The sequence below is a fragment of the Lissotriton helveticus genome, chromosome 6 (genome assembly GCF_964261635.1).
Source record: "Lissotriton helveticus chromosome 6, aLisHel1.1, whole genome shotgun sequence".
Classification (NCBI taxonomy): Eukaryota; Metazoa; Chordata; class Amphibia; order Caudata; family Salamandridae; genus Lissotriton; species Lissotriton helveticus.
In genome coordinates this window covers 1,825,080,600-1,825,097,660 of record NC_136067.1, presented here as the reverse complement: position 1 = coordinate 1,825,097,660, position 17,061 = coordinate 1,825,080,600, and the positions used below count along the sequence as shown (strand labels likewise).

The 17,061-nt window shown below is 44.1% G+C and overlaps 1 protein-coding gene and 1 long non-coding RNA gene across 4 annotated transcripts in view; one reads left to right on the top strand and one right to left on the bottom strand.

Annotated features, from left to right (window-relative positions):
* SYT14 (synaptotagmin 14) overlaps positions 1–17,061 on the bottom strand; it is a 761,278-nt gene that overhangs the window by 3,000 nt on the left and 741,217 nt on the right. The window lies entirely within an intron of this gene.
* LOC144763784 (uncharacterized) overlaps positions 1–17,061 on the top strand; it is a 310,592-nt gene that overhangs the window by 120,340 nt on the left and 173,191 nt on the right. Inside the window, exon 5 of the long non-coding RNA XR_013596261.1 lies at positions 8,923–9,048. This is a non-coding gene — a long non-coding RNA (uncharacterized LOC144763784). The remainder of the gene's footprint in view (positions 1–8,922; positions 9,049–17,061) is intronic.

Here is a 17,061-nt window from a genome sequence, read left to right as displayed (position 1 = left end):
TAGTTGGCATTAAATAAATACACAATTATCTTATTGTTTGGTAGTGAAGTTCAAACACTTTATGAGATGCTAGGGATCTAATTAAGGCCCTGAATAATGTATGGTCTTTCTGGCCTCTATCTTCTCAAACCCAACAAGGTCTTGAATTACAATGCCTGCAGACAAATAGGACACAGACAACTCTCCTAAGCATATCTTATCAGATGGTTATAAACATAGATAACGTCATAATCAGGCACAACTATATAGTTGGTAACTTGGGTCAACTAGTTTCAGTACTAATTTAAGGCCAAAAAGGTACTGCTCTTTTTTTCAGGACAAAAAAACTTGTTTACTACTCAACGCCACTAGATTGGAGCCATCTAGCCCTTCATCCTATGCATTCAAAACGGATGCATGAAGATCCAGTCCCATCTTTTACTATAGGTGCTAGATGGGTTCAAATAATGTTGGTTAGGAACACTTATGGGTTGAAGTGAATGTCTTAATGACTCATGTACGAATTAAAATGAGAACAATAAATCAATCAATCATGAAATTTGTAGAGCGCACTACTCAGCCGTGGGGGTCTCGAGGCGCTAGGGGGGGTGCTGCTACTGCTCAAAAAGTCAGGTCTTGAGTAGCCTTCTGAAAGTTAGTAGGTCTTGGGTCTGCCGTAGAAGGATAGGGAGGGTGTTCCAGGTCTTGGGGGTGAGGTAGCAGAGCGATTTGCCGCCGTGGGTCACTCTTCAGATGCGGGGGACGGTAGCGAGGGCGCGGTCGGCGGAGCGGAGCTGGCAGTTCGGGGTGAAGAAGGTGAGTTGTCTGTTGAGGTATGCTGGTCCAGTGTCGTGGAGTGCCTTGTGTGCATGGGTGAGGAGCTTGAAGGTGATCCTTTTGTTGACGGGCAGCCAGTGCAGGTCTCTCGGGTGGGGTGTGATGTGGCTATGTCGGGGGATGTCGAGGATCGGGCGGGCAGAGGTGTCCTGAATGCATTGCGGTCGTTTCAGCAGTTTGGCTGGGGCTCCCGCGTAGAGGGCGTTTCCCTAAACCAGCCTGCTGCCGACGAGGGCATGGGTGACCGTTCTTCTTGTGTCGGTGGGGATCCACTTGTAGATCTTGCGGAGCATGCGGAGGGTGTTGAAGCAGGAGGATGAGACGGCGTTGACTTGCTTGGTCATGGAGAGCGTTGGGTCAAGGATGAAATCCAGGTTGCGTGCGTGGTCAGTGGGTGTCGGTGCTGCTCCCAGGGCGGTCAGCCATAAGGAGTCGTCCCAGGCTGAGGGGGTGGAGTCGAGGATGAGGACCTCCGTCTTGTCTGAGTTCAGCTTCAGACGGCTGTTCTTCATCCATTCGGCGACAGCTTTCAGTCCTTCGTGGAGGTTGGTTTTGGCAGTGAGGGGGTCCTTGGTGAGGGAGAGGATCAGCTGTGTGTCGTCAGCATAGGAGATGATGTTAAGGTTGTACAGTGTGGCAATGTGGGCAAGGGGGGCCATGTAGATGTTGAACAATGTCGGGCTGAGTGATGATCTTGGGGTACGCTGCAGATGATCTTGGAGGCTTCGGAACGGAAGGGGGTGAGGCGGACGCTCTGGGTTCTGCCAGAGAGGAAGGAGGTGGTCCATTCCAGTGCCTTGTTTTGGATCCCTGCGTCGTGGAGGCGTGTGCGTAGGGTGCGGTGGCAGACAGTGTCGAAGGCAGCTGATAGGTCCAGGAGGATGAGGGCCGCGGTTTCGCCTTTGTCCAGCTGGGCCCTGATGTCATCTGTGGCGGCGATGAGGGCAGTTTCGGTACTGTGGTTGCTGCCGAACCTGGACTGGGATGGGTCCAGGATGTTGTTCTCCTCAAAGTAGCGGGTCAGGTGTTTGTTGACAGTTTTCTTGATGACCTTCGCCGGGAACGGGAGCAGTGAGATCGAGCGGAAGTTCTTGAGGTCCCTCGGGTCTGCCTTGGGTTTCTTAAGCAAGGCATTGATTTCGGCATGCTTCCAGCTCTCCGGAAAGGTCGCTGTCTCGAAGGAGATGTTGATGGCCTTGCGGAGAAGGGGTGCGATGGTGGTGCTGGCTTTGTTAAAGATGTGGTGTGGGCACGGGTCTGATGGGGAGCCGGAGTGGATGGTGTACATGATTTTGATGGTGTCGTCGTTGTTGATGTTAGTCCAGGTGAGCAGGGGGTCGCTGTGGGTGGTGGCCGTGGGGTCTGAGGTGTCGTTGGCTGTTGGAGTGGTCAGGTTGTCGAAGCTGTCGTGGATGTCTGCGATCTTGCGATGGAGGAAGGTGGCAAGTGAGTTGCACAGGGCTTGCGATGGTGGGATGTCGTTGGTTTTGGAGCTGGGGTTGGAGAGTTCCTTCACGATGTTGAAGAGCTCTTTGCTGTTGTGTGCGTTGTTGTCCAGGCGGTCCTTGAAGGAGGTCCTTTTGGTGGCTCTGATGAGGTGATGGTGTTGGCGCATGGCGTTCTTGTGGGCTGCATGGTTCTCCGGTGTCTGTTCGCGGTGCCATTTCTTCTCTAGTTTTCGGCACGTTTGTTTGGAGGTCTGGAGGTCCACGGACAACCAGTTGACTTTCTTGTTGGTGTGTCTGTTGGAGGGTTTCTTGATCGGGGCGAGTGTTGGGGCAGTCGTTGATCCAGAGCCTGAGGTTGCGGTTTCTGGCGACGGTGGCAGGGTTGGTGGCAAAGGGAATAGTTTGCACCTTTGAAAGGTGTTAGCTGACCTTTTGGCTTTGCCAAAGCTTAAGAGCATCATTTAAAAAAAAGGGTTGTTGCCAATGTGGAACAGCATCGGCAAAACCCAAAAAAATCAGAAAAGAAAGAATGATGTATACATGTCTTATACATGTTTCTGCATCGCCACTCTTGCACATGCATGTGTCATCACACTGGAATGGGCCTTTTTTTTTTTACTTTTAACATACTGTTGAAAGTAAGTGGGCACCCGTCTTGGAGCAGTAAATTAAAAAAAGAAATACGTATGCAACACTACTTCATTATCTGGAAAGTAGTGACCTGATAACAAAATGCAGCTGCTGAGTCGGGGAAAAAGAAAACGAGAAAAAAAGCTTGAGGGGACGGGTACCGAACAGATGGAGCCAAGTGAATTGCAGAAGAGTGAGAATGGAGGATCAGGTGAGCAACAGAGAAGAGGGGGAATGACAAACAAAATTAAAAATAAGCAAATAGTGAAGAGCAGGAGTGAGGAGAACAAAGGAAAAGCTTGTAGGTAGCATCATAAAGAGTGTGGGGATGTTGCAATTTGAGGGGGGGAAGCAACACACAAGGCAAAGAGCAAGAAAACACATGCACCCTTATGGAGTGCTGAAAGCAAACAAAAAAAATAGTTCCCTAATGTCAGTCACCGAAGGATAAAAGTCATCCAATCAAAAGGATAGCAATTACAAGAAGAGGAAGGCAAGCCATCAAAACAAGCAATGACATGAATGTCAACTAATAATGAGCAATACACTGACCCAAAGGCCACTGTAAGTACTTGTATTGCACATAGTAGGGTTTTCAACACAATAGGTCTTTCCCTAAAGCAGCCTGTAGCTGAGACCTTAAAAGGCCACCACTCAGAAATCGTTTTACAAGGAATAGTTTACCCATATGTCGCGACCTGGGCACAAGGGCACCAAGACCCTGTACCCGTCTGGTGGGGAGGGGGCAAGGAACCGGGCACCACTTAAAGTCAAGGGGTGGGTGACGGGCAAAATCCAGGAATAGGGCAAGAGGCTGGACACATGGCTGGCGCAGCACACAAAGAATAAAGATCATTTGAATACTTTATCAGACTCCTGTCGTACCTGAAGCGTCCCGATACGACAACTGGCTACGAGGTTGTGAGGAGAAGGATCGCGCGTGTGTCCAGCGCCCCAGGAGTGAAGAAACATGGAGCCAGGAGCCCACCCTGGTCCGAGTGAAGGAGGGGATTCACAGCGCAAGAGCCCGCCCCGGCCACAACAGGAACAGTGTGGGAGAAAAGAAGGAACCATCTGGCCGTGACAGAAAGCCGGTAAGAAGCCCCCAACCTCCCGAGAAGCAAGCGTGCGCGCGAGAGGATCGCGCGAAGACAGCAGCCATCTTGAGGTCAGGCAAAAGCAGCCAATAAGCGTTGCGGAAGAGCCGGTGGCCATCTTTAAGTCAGGCGGGAACTGAAAAGGTCCCGCGATCTCGCAAGACTTGGGCAGCCATCTTGGAACCAGGCAAAATCAGCCAATCAGGAGCGTGAGAGGCAGGCAGCCATTTTAAGGTCAGGAAAGAAAGGAAAAAAAGAAGAAAAAGTGTGAAAAAGAGAAAATAAAGTCAAAGAATAAGAAAAAGATGCGCAAAAGAAAAACAAAGACAATACGAAAGGAAAAAAAATAAAACAGTTTAAGGTCAGGAACACAGAAAAACAAGAAAAAGTGCGGAAACAGAGAAAATAAAGTCAAAGAAGAAGAAAAATCTGCGCAAATGAAAGAGACAAAGAGACAATAAGGAAGGAAGTGTAAAGAAAAGAAAAGGAAAATACAGGAAAAACAAGAAAAAGTGCGGAAAAAGAGAAAATAAAGTCAAAAGAAGAATGAAAAGCTGCGCAAAAGGAAACAGATAAACGAAAGTGACAAATAAGAGAAGAACAGAAACTAGCACGGAGGTATCAAAGAAAGAAGTGCCACAGGCCTACAATGACTGAACAGGCGAGTCAGAACCACAGATAGGCATCAGATGGGAGCGATGTATTCGCAAGTTCGAAAGATACATGCACGCCGCGGATGTAGTGGACGCTAAGCAGTTGGATCTATTTTTAAACCTCGTAGGGGACGAAGTTGACGACCTACTAGTGACATTCCCTGATGACCAAACGGCAACATATAAAGGGCTAATCAAGTGCCTCTCAGACAGATTTGACCCACAAAGAAACATTGACTTCGAGAGATACACCTTCGCAATAGCATTTCAGCACACAGAGGAGTCCTTTGACGATTTTGCAACAAGACTGCGCAAATTGGTCACACATTGCGAATTTGACAAGTTCGACAACGAGCAAGCAATTCGCCTGCGCATCATTAAGGGATGTCGGTCAGTGGAATTCCACGCACGAATTCTAAAAGAACCGACCTTGCTGGAGAAAATTCTAACGATGGCCAGGGCAGAAGCGAGGGCAACGCGCAAGCAAAAGAGATGGAGCTGGGTAAGGAGAGGCTATTAGAACAAGCGAATTGCATGGTCAGAAGCAGCCGCATGAACGACTGGAAGAAAGAAAACAATGAGCAACAGCCAAGAAAATAACATGAAAAATCATGTTACAGATGCGGACTCGAGTTCCCACACACCGGCGCGTACCCGGCAATGGGTCAGACATGCAGAAAGTGCAACAGGAGCAATCATTTTGCAAGCGTGTGTCTGGGCATACAATTCAAAAGTGAGAGAGAACGAACTGGAAGACCACTGATGACGACAAACAGATATGCCAGGCACTTGGAAACGGCAAACCGCAGCTCGTCAGCTGAATCTGATGGAGAAGCAGTGCAAGAGAACGTAGAACAAATATACCTGATGTCCGACCTCACTCCTGCAGAAGAAGCAAAAGGGCGAGAGAGCACCACCTAATAGAGAAACATCAAGTTAAAAAAAACAGAGACCGTTAACATAGGTGTGGGACAACACAACACACGTTTTGTGCTAGACGGCGGCGCCACATGCAACATCATGTGTGTATCAGAATATGAATGAAAACAAAGGCGGTACTGGTGCCATCAACGGTTGACGTATTCACGTGGGGATAAAAAAAAAAACAGTGATCAATATGGGGTAATTTACAGAGACACTGATATACAAGGACCGATCAAGTAAGGAAGACATCCATGTACTGAGCACAAACCAGGGAAAGAGCACAAACCGGCGGACTACATGTCGCGGCACCCTTTGCCACAGACACCTGAGGCCACATCAATAGCAGAAGAATACCTAAACTTTGTACTGAAACAAAACACTCCGGCATCGATAACGATAGCAGAGCTGGAGCTAGAAACAGACAGGAATGCCACAATGCAGGCGATAAAAATGGTAACAAGAAAAACAACGATGGAGACATGTCAACAACAACAGCATCATGGAAAATGGAGTGAACAAAGAGGAAATGCTGGCGTTCAAAAAGATTCATGAAGAGCTATCAGAGACCAAAAATGGAATAATAATGAGAGGGACAAGAATAGTGATGCCAAGAGCTCTGCGGAGACAGACTATAAATTTGGCGCACAAATCACACAGAGGCATGGTGGCAACAAAGAAACTGCTACGGGAGAAATTGTGGTTCCCGGGGCTGGACAACATGGTGGAGGCCACTGTCACAAACTGCCACATCTGCCAAATGACGGGGCAGCCAGCAAAACCCGAACCGCTACATATGTCAGAGCTCCCGTGGGCAGTGTGAACCGAAATGGCAGCAGACTTCTACGGGCCTCTGGAAATGGGAAACTACCTGCTTGTGATAACTGATGAATTCTCCAGGTTTCTCATCATGCGACAAGTATCGTCAACATCAGCAAGTGCAACATTGCCAACTCTGTACGACATATTTGCAGCCTGAGGTTCCCCACAAACGCTAAAGACAGACAATGGCCCGCCATACTCAGGGGAAGAATTTCGAAAATGTAAGGACTATCTAGGGATCCATCACAGAAGATATCGGCTCTGTGGCCACAAGCAAATGGCATGGTGGAAAGATTCATGGGAAACATAAAGAAGGCTGTCCAAAGACCAAAGCAGGCGCAGATATCAATAGGACAGGTTCTGTGTCAAGTACTAAGGGACTATCGGAACACCCTTCACAGCTCCACAGGATGGTGTCCCGCCGAACTAGTGCTGGGAAGATCAAGCAGGACAAGGCTACCACAGCTGGAAGCAACAACAACGCTAGAGCAGAACAGCATCAAAGACATGCCACTCGTGCGCACCTCATGCAAGGGGATATTGTGGGAGTGTGGCAGCGGAAGCTGAGAAAATCGGACAGCCCATTCTCAAAGGAGCCGTTAACGGTGACCGAGGTAAAAGGGCCCATGATAACAGCAGCAGGTCGTTACCATATCCCACGAAACAGCTCACACAGGATGAGGACGATCAGATGGACAAAGGAGAGACACATCAAAGAAGAGAGTACAAAAGACCAAAGAGACTGATTGAAGAAATGTAATAAGGACACAAGGACAAGTCGTCAGACACATCTCTCTCTATCTGTCATACATCTCTCTCTCTCTCATATCTCTCACTCCTCTCTCTACAACTATTTAGTAATCACCATCTCTCTGTCAGTTTCAGTTTCAAAATGCTTTATTCGGTTTGTACAAGTACAACCATATAGCAACATTCATGGATACCATCTCTCTGTCATTTCTGCAACACAGGGGGAGATGTCGTGACCTGGGCACAAAGGCACTAGGACCCTCTCCCCGACTGGTGGGGAGGGGGCAAGGAACCGGACACCCCTTCCGGTCAAGGGGTTGGGGACGGGCAGAATCCAGGAATAGGGCAAGAGGCTGGACGCATGGCTGGTGCAGCGCACAAAGAATAAAGATCATTTGAATACTTTATCAGACTCCTGTCATACCTGAAGCGTCCCGATACGACCCCATATATCTAACCTGTTTCATGTTAGTATTCTATGCCCAGCTTCAGTATGTGTAAAATGTAACTTATAGCTTTCGGGCCAAAGGAGTCTTCTAAAGCTTGCCGATAAGCAATTCGACCAAAGAAAGGCCCCTCAACTCCCTCTCCCGACTCAATGACGAGATTAGGCACTTTAAAACACAATTTACTGCTCTGGCCTCAGTTTTGTTCTAATTACAAACGTAATACATTAAGCACTAATGTATTTAGTCTTCCACTTAAGCAAAGAGTTTTACCACTTCCCTTTTGAAATGAGGATCAATTGAAGTCTCACTAAATTGCCATCTGTCTAAAATAAGTACTAAAATATAAAGACAGCAATTAAAATCTGAAAAGAGAAAAGTAAAGGTGAAGGAAACAAATTCCCTTGAAGAAAATATGAGTGAAGATTCGTCTTTTGCCTTTAAAAATCAGTACTACGTTTATGTCTATGGCACTGAGGAAAACCAACATTTTGGTAATTTAAAGGTTGTAGGTATGTTACATGTTAGAGGTCTTTCCTATTTAGGTAGCAGATATTAGTGATGATTCTATGAATTAATTCACATAATTGGCTCATTTTTATATGCATTTTCTAGGTCATTATTATAACAATAATTATGTCAGTGGTCTGACTTGAAAATCAAGAACTGTTTAGATTTCGAAGTCTTTAAAAGACTCCAGCGGATCCAGAACGCCTCAGCAAGACTCATCCTCGACATCCCCCGACACAGCCACATCTCCGGACACTTGAGAGACCTGCACTGGCTCCCGGTCAACAAGAGAATCACCTTCCGCCTCCTCACCCACGCGCACAAAGCCCTACACGACCAAGGCCCGAGCTACCTCAACAACCGGATCAACTTCTACACTCCCACGCGCCTCCTCAGATCAACCAGCCACGCCCTCGCCGCCGTCCCCCGCATCCGAAGAGCGACAACAGGAGGAAGGTCCTTCTCCTACCTGGCTGCCAAGACCTGGAACTCACTCCCGTCCGACCTGCGCATGACCCAAGACCACCTCTCCTTCAGGAAGAAGCTCAAGACCTGGCTGTTCGAGCAGTAACGGCACCCCCCCCCCTCCCAGCGCCTTGAGACCCTACGGGTGAGTAGTGCGCTCTATAAATGTCTTGATTGATTGATTGATTGATTGATTATAAATACATAGTAGGCAAATGCAATTGGCACCCACTGCTTTTATTACAGAAAAACGAAAGTCTCATAGTATTTCAATTGTAACTTGAGAACTAAACTGTTAGACTAAACCCCATGCACACCAAGGCCCCCACTCTGAGCATGCCTGTATTTTCTATCCACATTTCAGCAGTTACTGCCTGGTAGCATTGCAAGGGTAAAATTACAGGTGGGCGAATTTACTGCTCAACTCAGAAGTCCAGAATCTCTGCCGATCACGGAATTCGTGCAGCAGGAAAATGAGGGCCATAATGGGGTAAGTGGATGACTTTACCATCGACACATTTTTCAGGGAAACCTATATTTGATGTATATCTGTGCTACTGCACCTATTTTTCTAATAAATCTAATCAGCTCAGAGTGCTATGTGTTCAATTGTGTGTTGGGATTTTGAAAACCACCGTCCAATTCAGAGATTATCACACATTTGTATTCGAATATGACAGATAACATGTACATTTCCGGCAACCATCATTGTGGACAGCTTTGCTGCTGGCAAATTTTCCTGTGTATGAAAAAGACAACATCCAAGTTAGCCTGTAGGGGGACTCACCTCGAATTATATAAACCTGTCCACCTATCAAGTGTTTAAGACAACAGAACAGTCCGTCTGACAACAGGGGGTGGAAAGCAGTAAAAGAAATAATGATCAGATGTCAATAAGTGGGGGAGACAGGGTTAAAGGTTAAAGTTTAAGAGGAAACACTTCACTAGAGTGAAAAAACAAGGCAACAAAGCAGATCAGTTCATAGAGGGCAGAACAAGAGGGTAACTGGGTAAACTGGAATGTAATGATAATTCTTCAACACCATTGTGCAATAATTACTCAAAAATAAAACTATACTGATACTAGAGTATCTCGCTGATTTATTCACATAGTTAATGACGTAAACACTGGACAAAACATGCAATAATGTAACATGCTACGCAACAGTGGCTGGAAATCAATGTGTCATTTTGTTTCAAAATAGAATTAAGCATATTAATATACTCAATTTACACAAACAAAATATCAGAGAGCTATCCAGTTGGTGCGTTTGATATTCTTCCTACCTTTATTTCCAGTCACCTTCTAATTGGTCCATAATTCGGGTTAAATTTAACACTGCTTTAATCTAATTTCTATTTAAGGGGACCAGCTGAATCTTCAGAGAGTTATTGGAACTCTTCTGTAGATTGTCACACTTGCATTTTTGGGACCAATCAGAGGTTATGGTAGCGCTCTGTCAGAGTCCAACCATGCAAGCCGCTGGAAATGTAAACCCTTGTCACCCCAGGTCACCAATCAAGAATGGTGAAATAGATGCGCGCTTTGGAAATTTATATCTAAAAGGCAAGTGTATATGGAGCTAAGAATAGTAAATCTATACTTACCTCTATATATTTACTTATACTGTATTCTAGTTGTCAATATGTTTGCTACAATATTCTTGTAGCAAGATATTTTTATAGTCGATATTCTGACATACAACCATTGTTTGCTTATTCCTGCTTTGAGGCTGGTGCGCTTTGATCTAGCAGGCACTCTCAATGGAACCTGTGAGCATTTATTTTAAAGTACCCTCCCTTGAACTCATGCTCAAAGTTAAGAGTTAGTTAGTGCATGAGTTGGAGAAAGAACATCAGTGAAATATGAGCATTACATTATTTGATTTCGACTTATTATGATTGCTGATTTCCCATGATTTAACTTTTTAAGAGCTTTTGCCTTCTGCAATGACCTTTATTTTGTGGAGGTTTCATTTATTGGCATTGGACTTAGTCTTATGAAAACTCAGACAGTCCTGATCCTATATCTGGATCCTCTTAATTGTTTTAATTAGAGCAGTGACAGCAACCTTATGTGAAAGCCTATCAAAGCGCCGGGATGCTCCTCTGGAGTCGCCGTGCGCTATAAAAGAAATAAAGTAACATAACATAACATAACCATTTAGCTAACCATGTGTAAAGTCCGTGGTGCACCATTTTTCCTACTACCACATGAGTGAACCATAGCTGCCCAAAATAGAATAACTAAGGCTACAGCCTAGCAGAGCTAGCTGAGATAGTATGTTGAAAGACTTGAATTTGCACGGTGATTGCACTCACTGGAGGGCAACTAAACTCCGGCTTAAGTGAAAGCTTTCCTAGGATCAAATGGACTCCGCTGAAGAAGAGTTAGAAAATTCCTGAAATCCTTATCTGTTCCTCTGGCATTTCTTGTGTTTCCTCTCTAGCAACCTTCTATTTGATGGAGACCACGATCTGGATTTTGCAGCAGACATAAAGCCCTTAAAATATTACTCTCTGGTGGCCTTAGGTTGACTCCTTGCAGCCACGTCATAAGCCTTTTTTCTAAACAGCAAAGACATTCAGAAGGAAAGCCTGCCTCCCACATTTGTCTGCAATTTTTGTCTTACGTTTTAAGCCATAAAGATATTGAGATAATTTAAAACAGAATTGTATGCCAAAAAACTTGAAAGTAACTAAGAAAACTGAGCAACTCCATATTCAGCATCTTTTACAGCACTCAAGATGCCTTACAACAAATCCATTGCATCATGAACCATGAACCATTACCTTCCTCACGTGCAACGCTATGGTCAATATCCTGTACAGTGTAATCTTGACTTTTATTGTCCGTTTAGCAATGTAACCATGTAACCATACTTGACTGTCTGGCCTGGAGGACTCTAATGTTGACCGTATATTTATTACTGTCTTGTAACTGATTGATCCTTATGTTAAATAGGGAAATGGAGCCTATGACCGAGGGTATGTTTACAATGTTATTCAAAAAGTTGATAAAGAAAAAAAAATCAACCATGGACCAGCACCTGGAGCTCAGCAGTGACAACTGGGACTAGGGAATAAAATTCCTACAAAAGTTTTTAAAAACCCAGTCTGGCAGCTGTAAATAGCTCAAGAAGGAATCTGTCAGAAGTGTAGTGTCCTTTTCAGCCTTGGTACCCACCAATGACTACGCCACATTCAGAGCTTAGTATTACACATCTTTACTTGACTACGTGTAACTGCAAACCCAATATTCTAAAACAAGCTTTCATTGCACTCCGCTCTGAAAACTATGTCACAGCTCTACGGAGTATGTTAGGAGCCAAAAGGGTTTTGTCATAAAACTCACAAGGCACTACATCTCCCCCGTTGTTAAATACATTTTTTAAATGTTTTACAAAACAGTATACATTTATATATGTTTGTACAAATAGGTCTCTTCAATCAACCTTCTTGGCGCTTTAATTATTCAATCTGATCTGGTTACTGGGAGCTGTCATATTCACTGTCAGAGATTTTCAAAGAAAGTGAAGAGGTAACAGTAGTCACTGAATTTTCAGGTTCATTCTTTCCTTCATCATCTCGATCAGAAAACTGATTAATCAAATGCTGAAAATGAGAAGAGTCTCTGGTAACAGACTTCCCAGGACACTGGGCAGTCACCATGTCTCCCTTGGTGGACACTACGTGGAAAAGTTCAGCATCATAAGGAGCATCATATTTCCTTCTTCGCATTTGTTGGGCGATCACTAGATCTCCTCTCTTAAAATTGATGGTCTTTGCATGTCGCCTCTTGTCTGCATAGCCTTTCATTTACTGCTTGTTAACTAAGTTCTTTGTACAAGTTATGTTCCCATTCCTTTCTCTTTTGTTGGTCCATTGTGGTAATTTGGCTGTCATTGCTTTCCTGAACATCAAAGTTGCAGGACTTTTGCCTTTGGTCCAGTGATGAACGGTAGGCTCATAGGGTATAATTCAATAGAGTTTTTAAACTGAGGCTCTCAAGAGTTGCATGCTGTACTTCTTTCTTTAGCGTACTCATAAAACGCTCACTGAGTCAGTTGGCCAGCAGCCAGAAAGGTGTAATCTTCTGATGCTTTATGTTTAGATGCACTAGGAAATCCTTGTTTGCTTTGCTGATAAAAGGCGGGCCATTATCAGACTTCAAAATGGCTGGAAAGCCCCATGTTGCAAAACATGCCATCTAATCCCTTAATGAGACTAATGCTCGTGATTGTGGATGCGACATTTACATTTAGTGGAAAATATGAGTACTCGTCCACAATTACCCTCTGATGATGTCCATTATTGAGTGGACCAAAGAAGTCCATGGCTATTCTCTCCAATGTATGCTTAGGGAGTCCTGACAAGTTAAGCGAGTGTGTTCAGTAATATTTGTAGAAAGGTAGTGGCATAGACGACAAGCCTTGAGTACCTTTTCAGCCCTCTCATCTAAATATGGAAACCAAACTCAGTCTCAGAGAGCTCTATTAGTGGCAGTATTACCATAATGTCCTTTGTGAGCTATTTCAAATATTTTCTGTTGCAGACTCTCTGGGAACAGGATTCTCGACCCTCACAGTATAACTCCTTCCTGAGTTATGGACAGTTCAATTTTTAACATTGTTGTTTTTTTGATATTCACAATGATTTGTGGCAGTGATGATCTGAAATAACATATAGCAGCTGAGGTGTTTGGTTTTACAATGAAATTAATGTATGCTTCAGCCATCTTGGATGGAGTACCCTGACCTTGTATAAGCAATCTGGAAAAGTAGTCAGCAGGGTTTTGGTCCTTCCCTGGACAATGCACAATGGTATAATTGTACTCTTGTAGTTGTAGTCCCCACCGGTCAGTGCAAGGTGGCATTTTGACTTTTGGATTGCCAAAGATAGTCAGTAAAGCTTGATGATCAGTTACCAGCATAAAAAGCTTTCTGTACAGGAATATATGGAAATGTTTACAAGCCCATACCACAGCTAAACTTTCTTTCTCAGGTTGTGAGTATGCCCGTTCTGTCTGGGACAAACTTTTACTGGCATATGCCACAATATGCCTTCGAGCTATGCTGTGCAAGGTTAGTGTCTAACCCTACTGAGCTACAACAACAACCTCTGTATGAAGCTTTGGATTGAAATAGGCCATTTCAGCAGCAGTTTCAATGACTTGTTTGATTTTGATGAAACTTCTCTCACATTCTTGTGACCATTTCAATGAAACTTTTTTCTTTGTTAACCCTCATAATGGAGCACTTATAGTAACAAAGTCTTGTATGTATCTTGAACAGTAACTGGCCCTGCCTAGAAATGAGTGTCTCAAAGAAACATCCTGTGGTAGAGCAGCATTTGACAGTGCTTGTACTTTTGCAGAATCAGGTGTCATAACCCTACCTGAAAAGATATGGCCAAAGAACTTTAACTTTGTCTTGTGGAACTCACACTTGTCTGCATTCCAAGTCAAACCTCCATCATTAAGTAAACAACGTTCTAGGCTGAGAGCTTTATCATGCTCCTTCTGTGTAGCTCTGAAAACTGGATCACTGACATAATATTGATTAAAAAAATATCCTTATACACAAATATCGACACATAAATATCGATGTAAAAAATATCAACATCCTTTCTTTATAATGTAAGTTACAAAAATATTGATGTAAAAATATCGATCTACAAAATATCGTTTAATATATAAAAAATAATGTTAAATAAATGAAATGGTAAAATTAACTTAAAAAAATATTTAGATGTAATGTACATTTTCACAAACATAATACATTTAATTTAAAAAATGTAAACATACATATATAAAATGTAATATATATGTATATTTACTTTAAAATAAATTAATAAACCTATAATTTTAATTTATTTTAAAATGTTATAAATATATAAACATTTACAAATGTACAAACACCTATAACATGAAATCTAATTAAAAAACATATTATAAATGAAAACATTAAAATATTTAATATTTAATATTTAATAATTTTTAAACTTACGTTTGGCACTCCATTGAGTGCAACAGTAGGGAAATTGTTGGATAGCGTAGAGGTAAACATTTCTATTCCCACTCCAGTGAGTGCAACAGTAGGAAATGTGATGGATAGGGGAGGGGTAAAAATGTCTTCCTCAAAAGCATACAAAATATATAACAATGCCCCTCAAATATGCTTGAGGTTGCACCCCTTTGGATAGTCCCTCATATATGCATCAGATGAATCCAATATATACATCAGAATGTCCCCAGATTTTCTGTGGACATCCTAAAAATGCCACAAATATGCATCAAACTTCCCTTGAAAATGTGTATGAGACTGTACCCCAAGTGCTCGGACTGTCTCCCAACAATGCAGACTAATACTTAAATATACATCGACTATTGCCAAAAGATGACCTACACAGCTTCGCAAATATGTAGTCTCTACCAATGTTGTTTATGTAACATTTGCCTTAAAAAGCCCAGTCCTGGACTGGCCATTTAGGCATTTTGCCACTGCCAGGTGGGCCAGCTTGAAAGGGCGAGTGTAAAGGCTGTTTTTTTCTGGTCCCGTCACAGTCTATGGTACTATAAACATGGCCCACACATTGGCCCTTTCAAGCTGGCCCATCGGGCACTGTCAGCCTACCTCAAAGGCCAATCCAACAATGAAAATAAACAAATCTGTTCCCTCAATGAATACCAGGCCATTCACCACATCTGAATGAAACTTTGCTAAGTATATACAAGACAGTGCAAGCAGTGGCCTGCGGAACATTCCACCCATCTTCACAACACATGTACGCCTATTTATTAGAGGTGCATTACACTTTCTATCAAACATGTCTCATATTTCTTTACAGAATGTCTATTACTGTTACCCTCCCCCATAGGGCACAGCTCTCTTCATGCAGTACAGGCCTCTTCTTCTTGTTTTTATGTTTTACAGGTGTAAAATCATGGTATAAGGGGTAACTCAGCAGCAAAAGAAGGCTAGAGGTCTTTTTTCAAAGACGTTCCGTTCTCTATCACCAGGACTCACATGAAGTCTGTACAAAATTACTGAACTGCCAAAAATATTACGAGATATTAATGAGGCATGCTCAGACAGCACCAACTGCGGAATACTCCTACTGATGGGTGGTCTTAGAACCCTCTTAGTGTGAATGAGCAGGGTGTCTAGAGCCTTTCCATGACCTCCCGTTCCCTAAGCCTGTTTACCTGCACTCCTGGTTCCAAAGAGTAGTGAAAGCGGTAGCTCCGCTGTAATCTTTGCCACGTAGTGGACAGCAGAGAATGCTTCTCGTGCACCTTTTTTACGCGAGGATCGACTGTACAATTATGGACACTGCGACCGGCCGTTGTCAGTTTGAGGCCCATGAACGACCCATGGCTGTTAGATCGAGGGTATCTGCTCATGTTGCAGGCTAAGTGTTATGGCGTAAACATACTCAGTTTGAGGCAGTTTACACTGTACCTGTCTACAAGGGTGCGAGTGTGAGGCAACTTCTATCTGTAACTCGGTCATGGGGGCTGTAGACTGGCTCAATCGATCACTACTGGGCCTGACAGACTTCGTAAGTAGTGAGTTGTCTGTGAGCCTGGCCACTGCCTGCAGCTGCTCTTTGAGCTGAATTAGGCCACTGCTATCTCGATGTGGGTTTCCCCTCTGCCCCCTGGGACCCCACCTCTCCTGCTCTAGAAGCATGTGCACTTTATTTGCTCAGTATAGACTCTTGTTTAACAGTCAGAGCAGCATGATTTACTCCCGTGATTTTTTTCTGTATTGCTTTAATGAATTATTACAGTGAATTCAGCGTGCCATTTCATGCTTTACCTCGGTTGTTGCCTTGGAATGGTCGGAACTGTCACTAATCGTGAAACCTTCTAAATGACACCAAAATGCTGGCGCCTATACGTTCCTGGAGTTTACAGCAGTGCAGAAAGAAGACACCTCGAGACTGCGCTGTGTGTCTTCAAAGGTGCTGATGACACACTGCGCAGACTCGTTTTCTCTGCTTCCCGCCTGCCTGCAGCCTTTACCCCACCCTTTCCATACTTGTCACACAGCGGGACCCACCTCCTGTGACGAGTTGGGAAAGGGCGGGGATGACCATCCTCTCCACTCCCTGACTGACGTGAAGCCCTGGTGCTACAGGGCTTCAGCCTGAAGCGCCCGGAGCAAACTTTACCTCCATGTCATCAGGGGGCGGAGACTGGTCCTCGAGGCTATGTCTTTGCTGACCTGATGACCTCACAGGCCTCAGAGCTGTTAGCTCGTCAGCCTGGCAAATACATTAGACTTGGGCCCGCACACAGGCACCAGATTTAGGGAATGTATCTGCGACTCAGTGGCTGTCATCATCATGAGACCAGTCACAACAAAGGAGCCACCGCCCAACAAAGATATGTGGGTACAATAAAAAACAAAACAAACTGATTAAAAAAGTTTGTTTTAACTTTGAGAAAGACATTTCCTGGGGGATGAAATCAAAGGTGGCGGAGCCCCGACGCCCT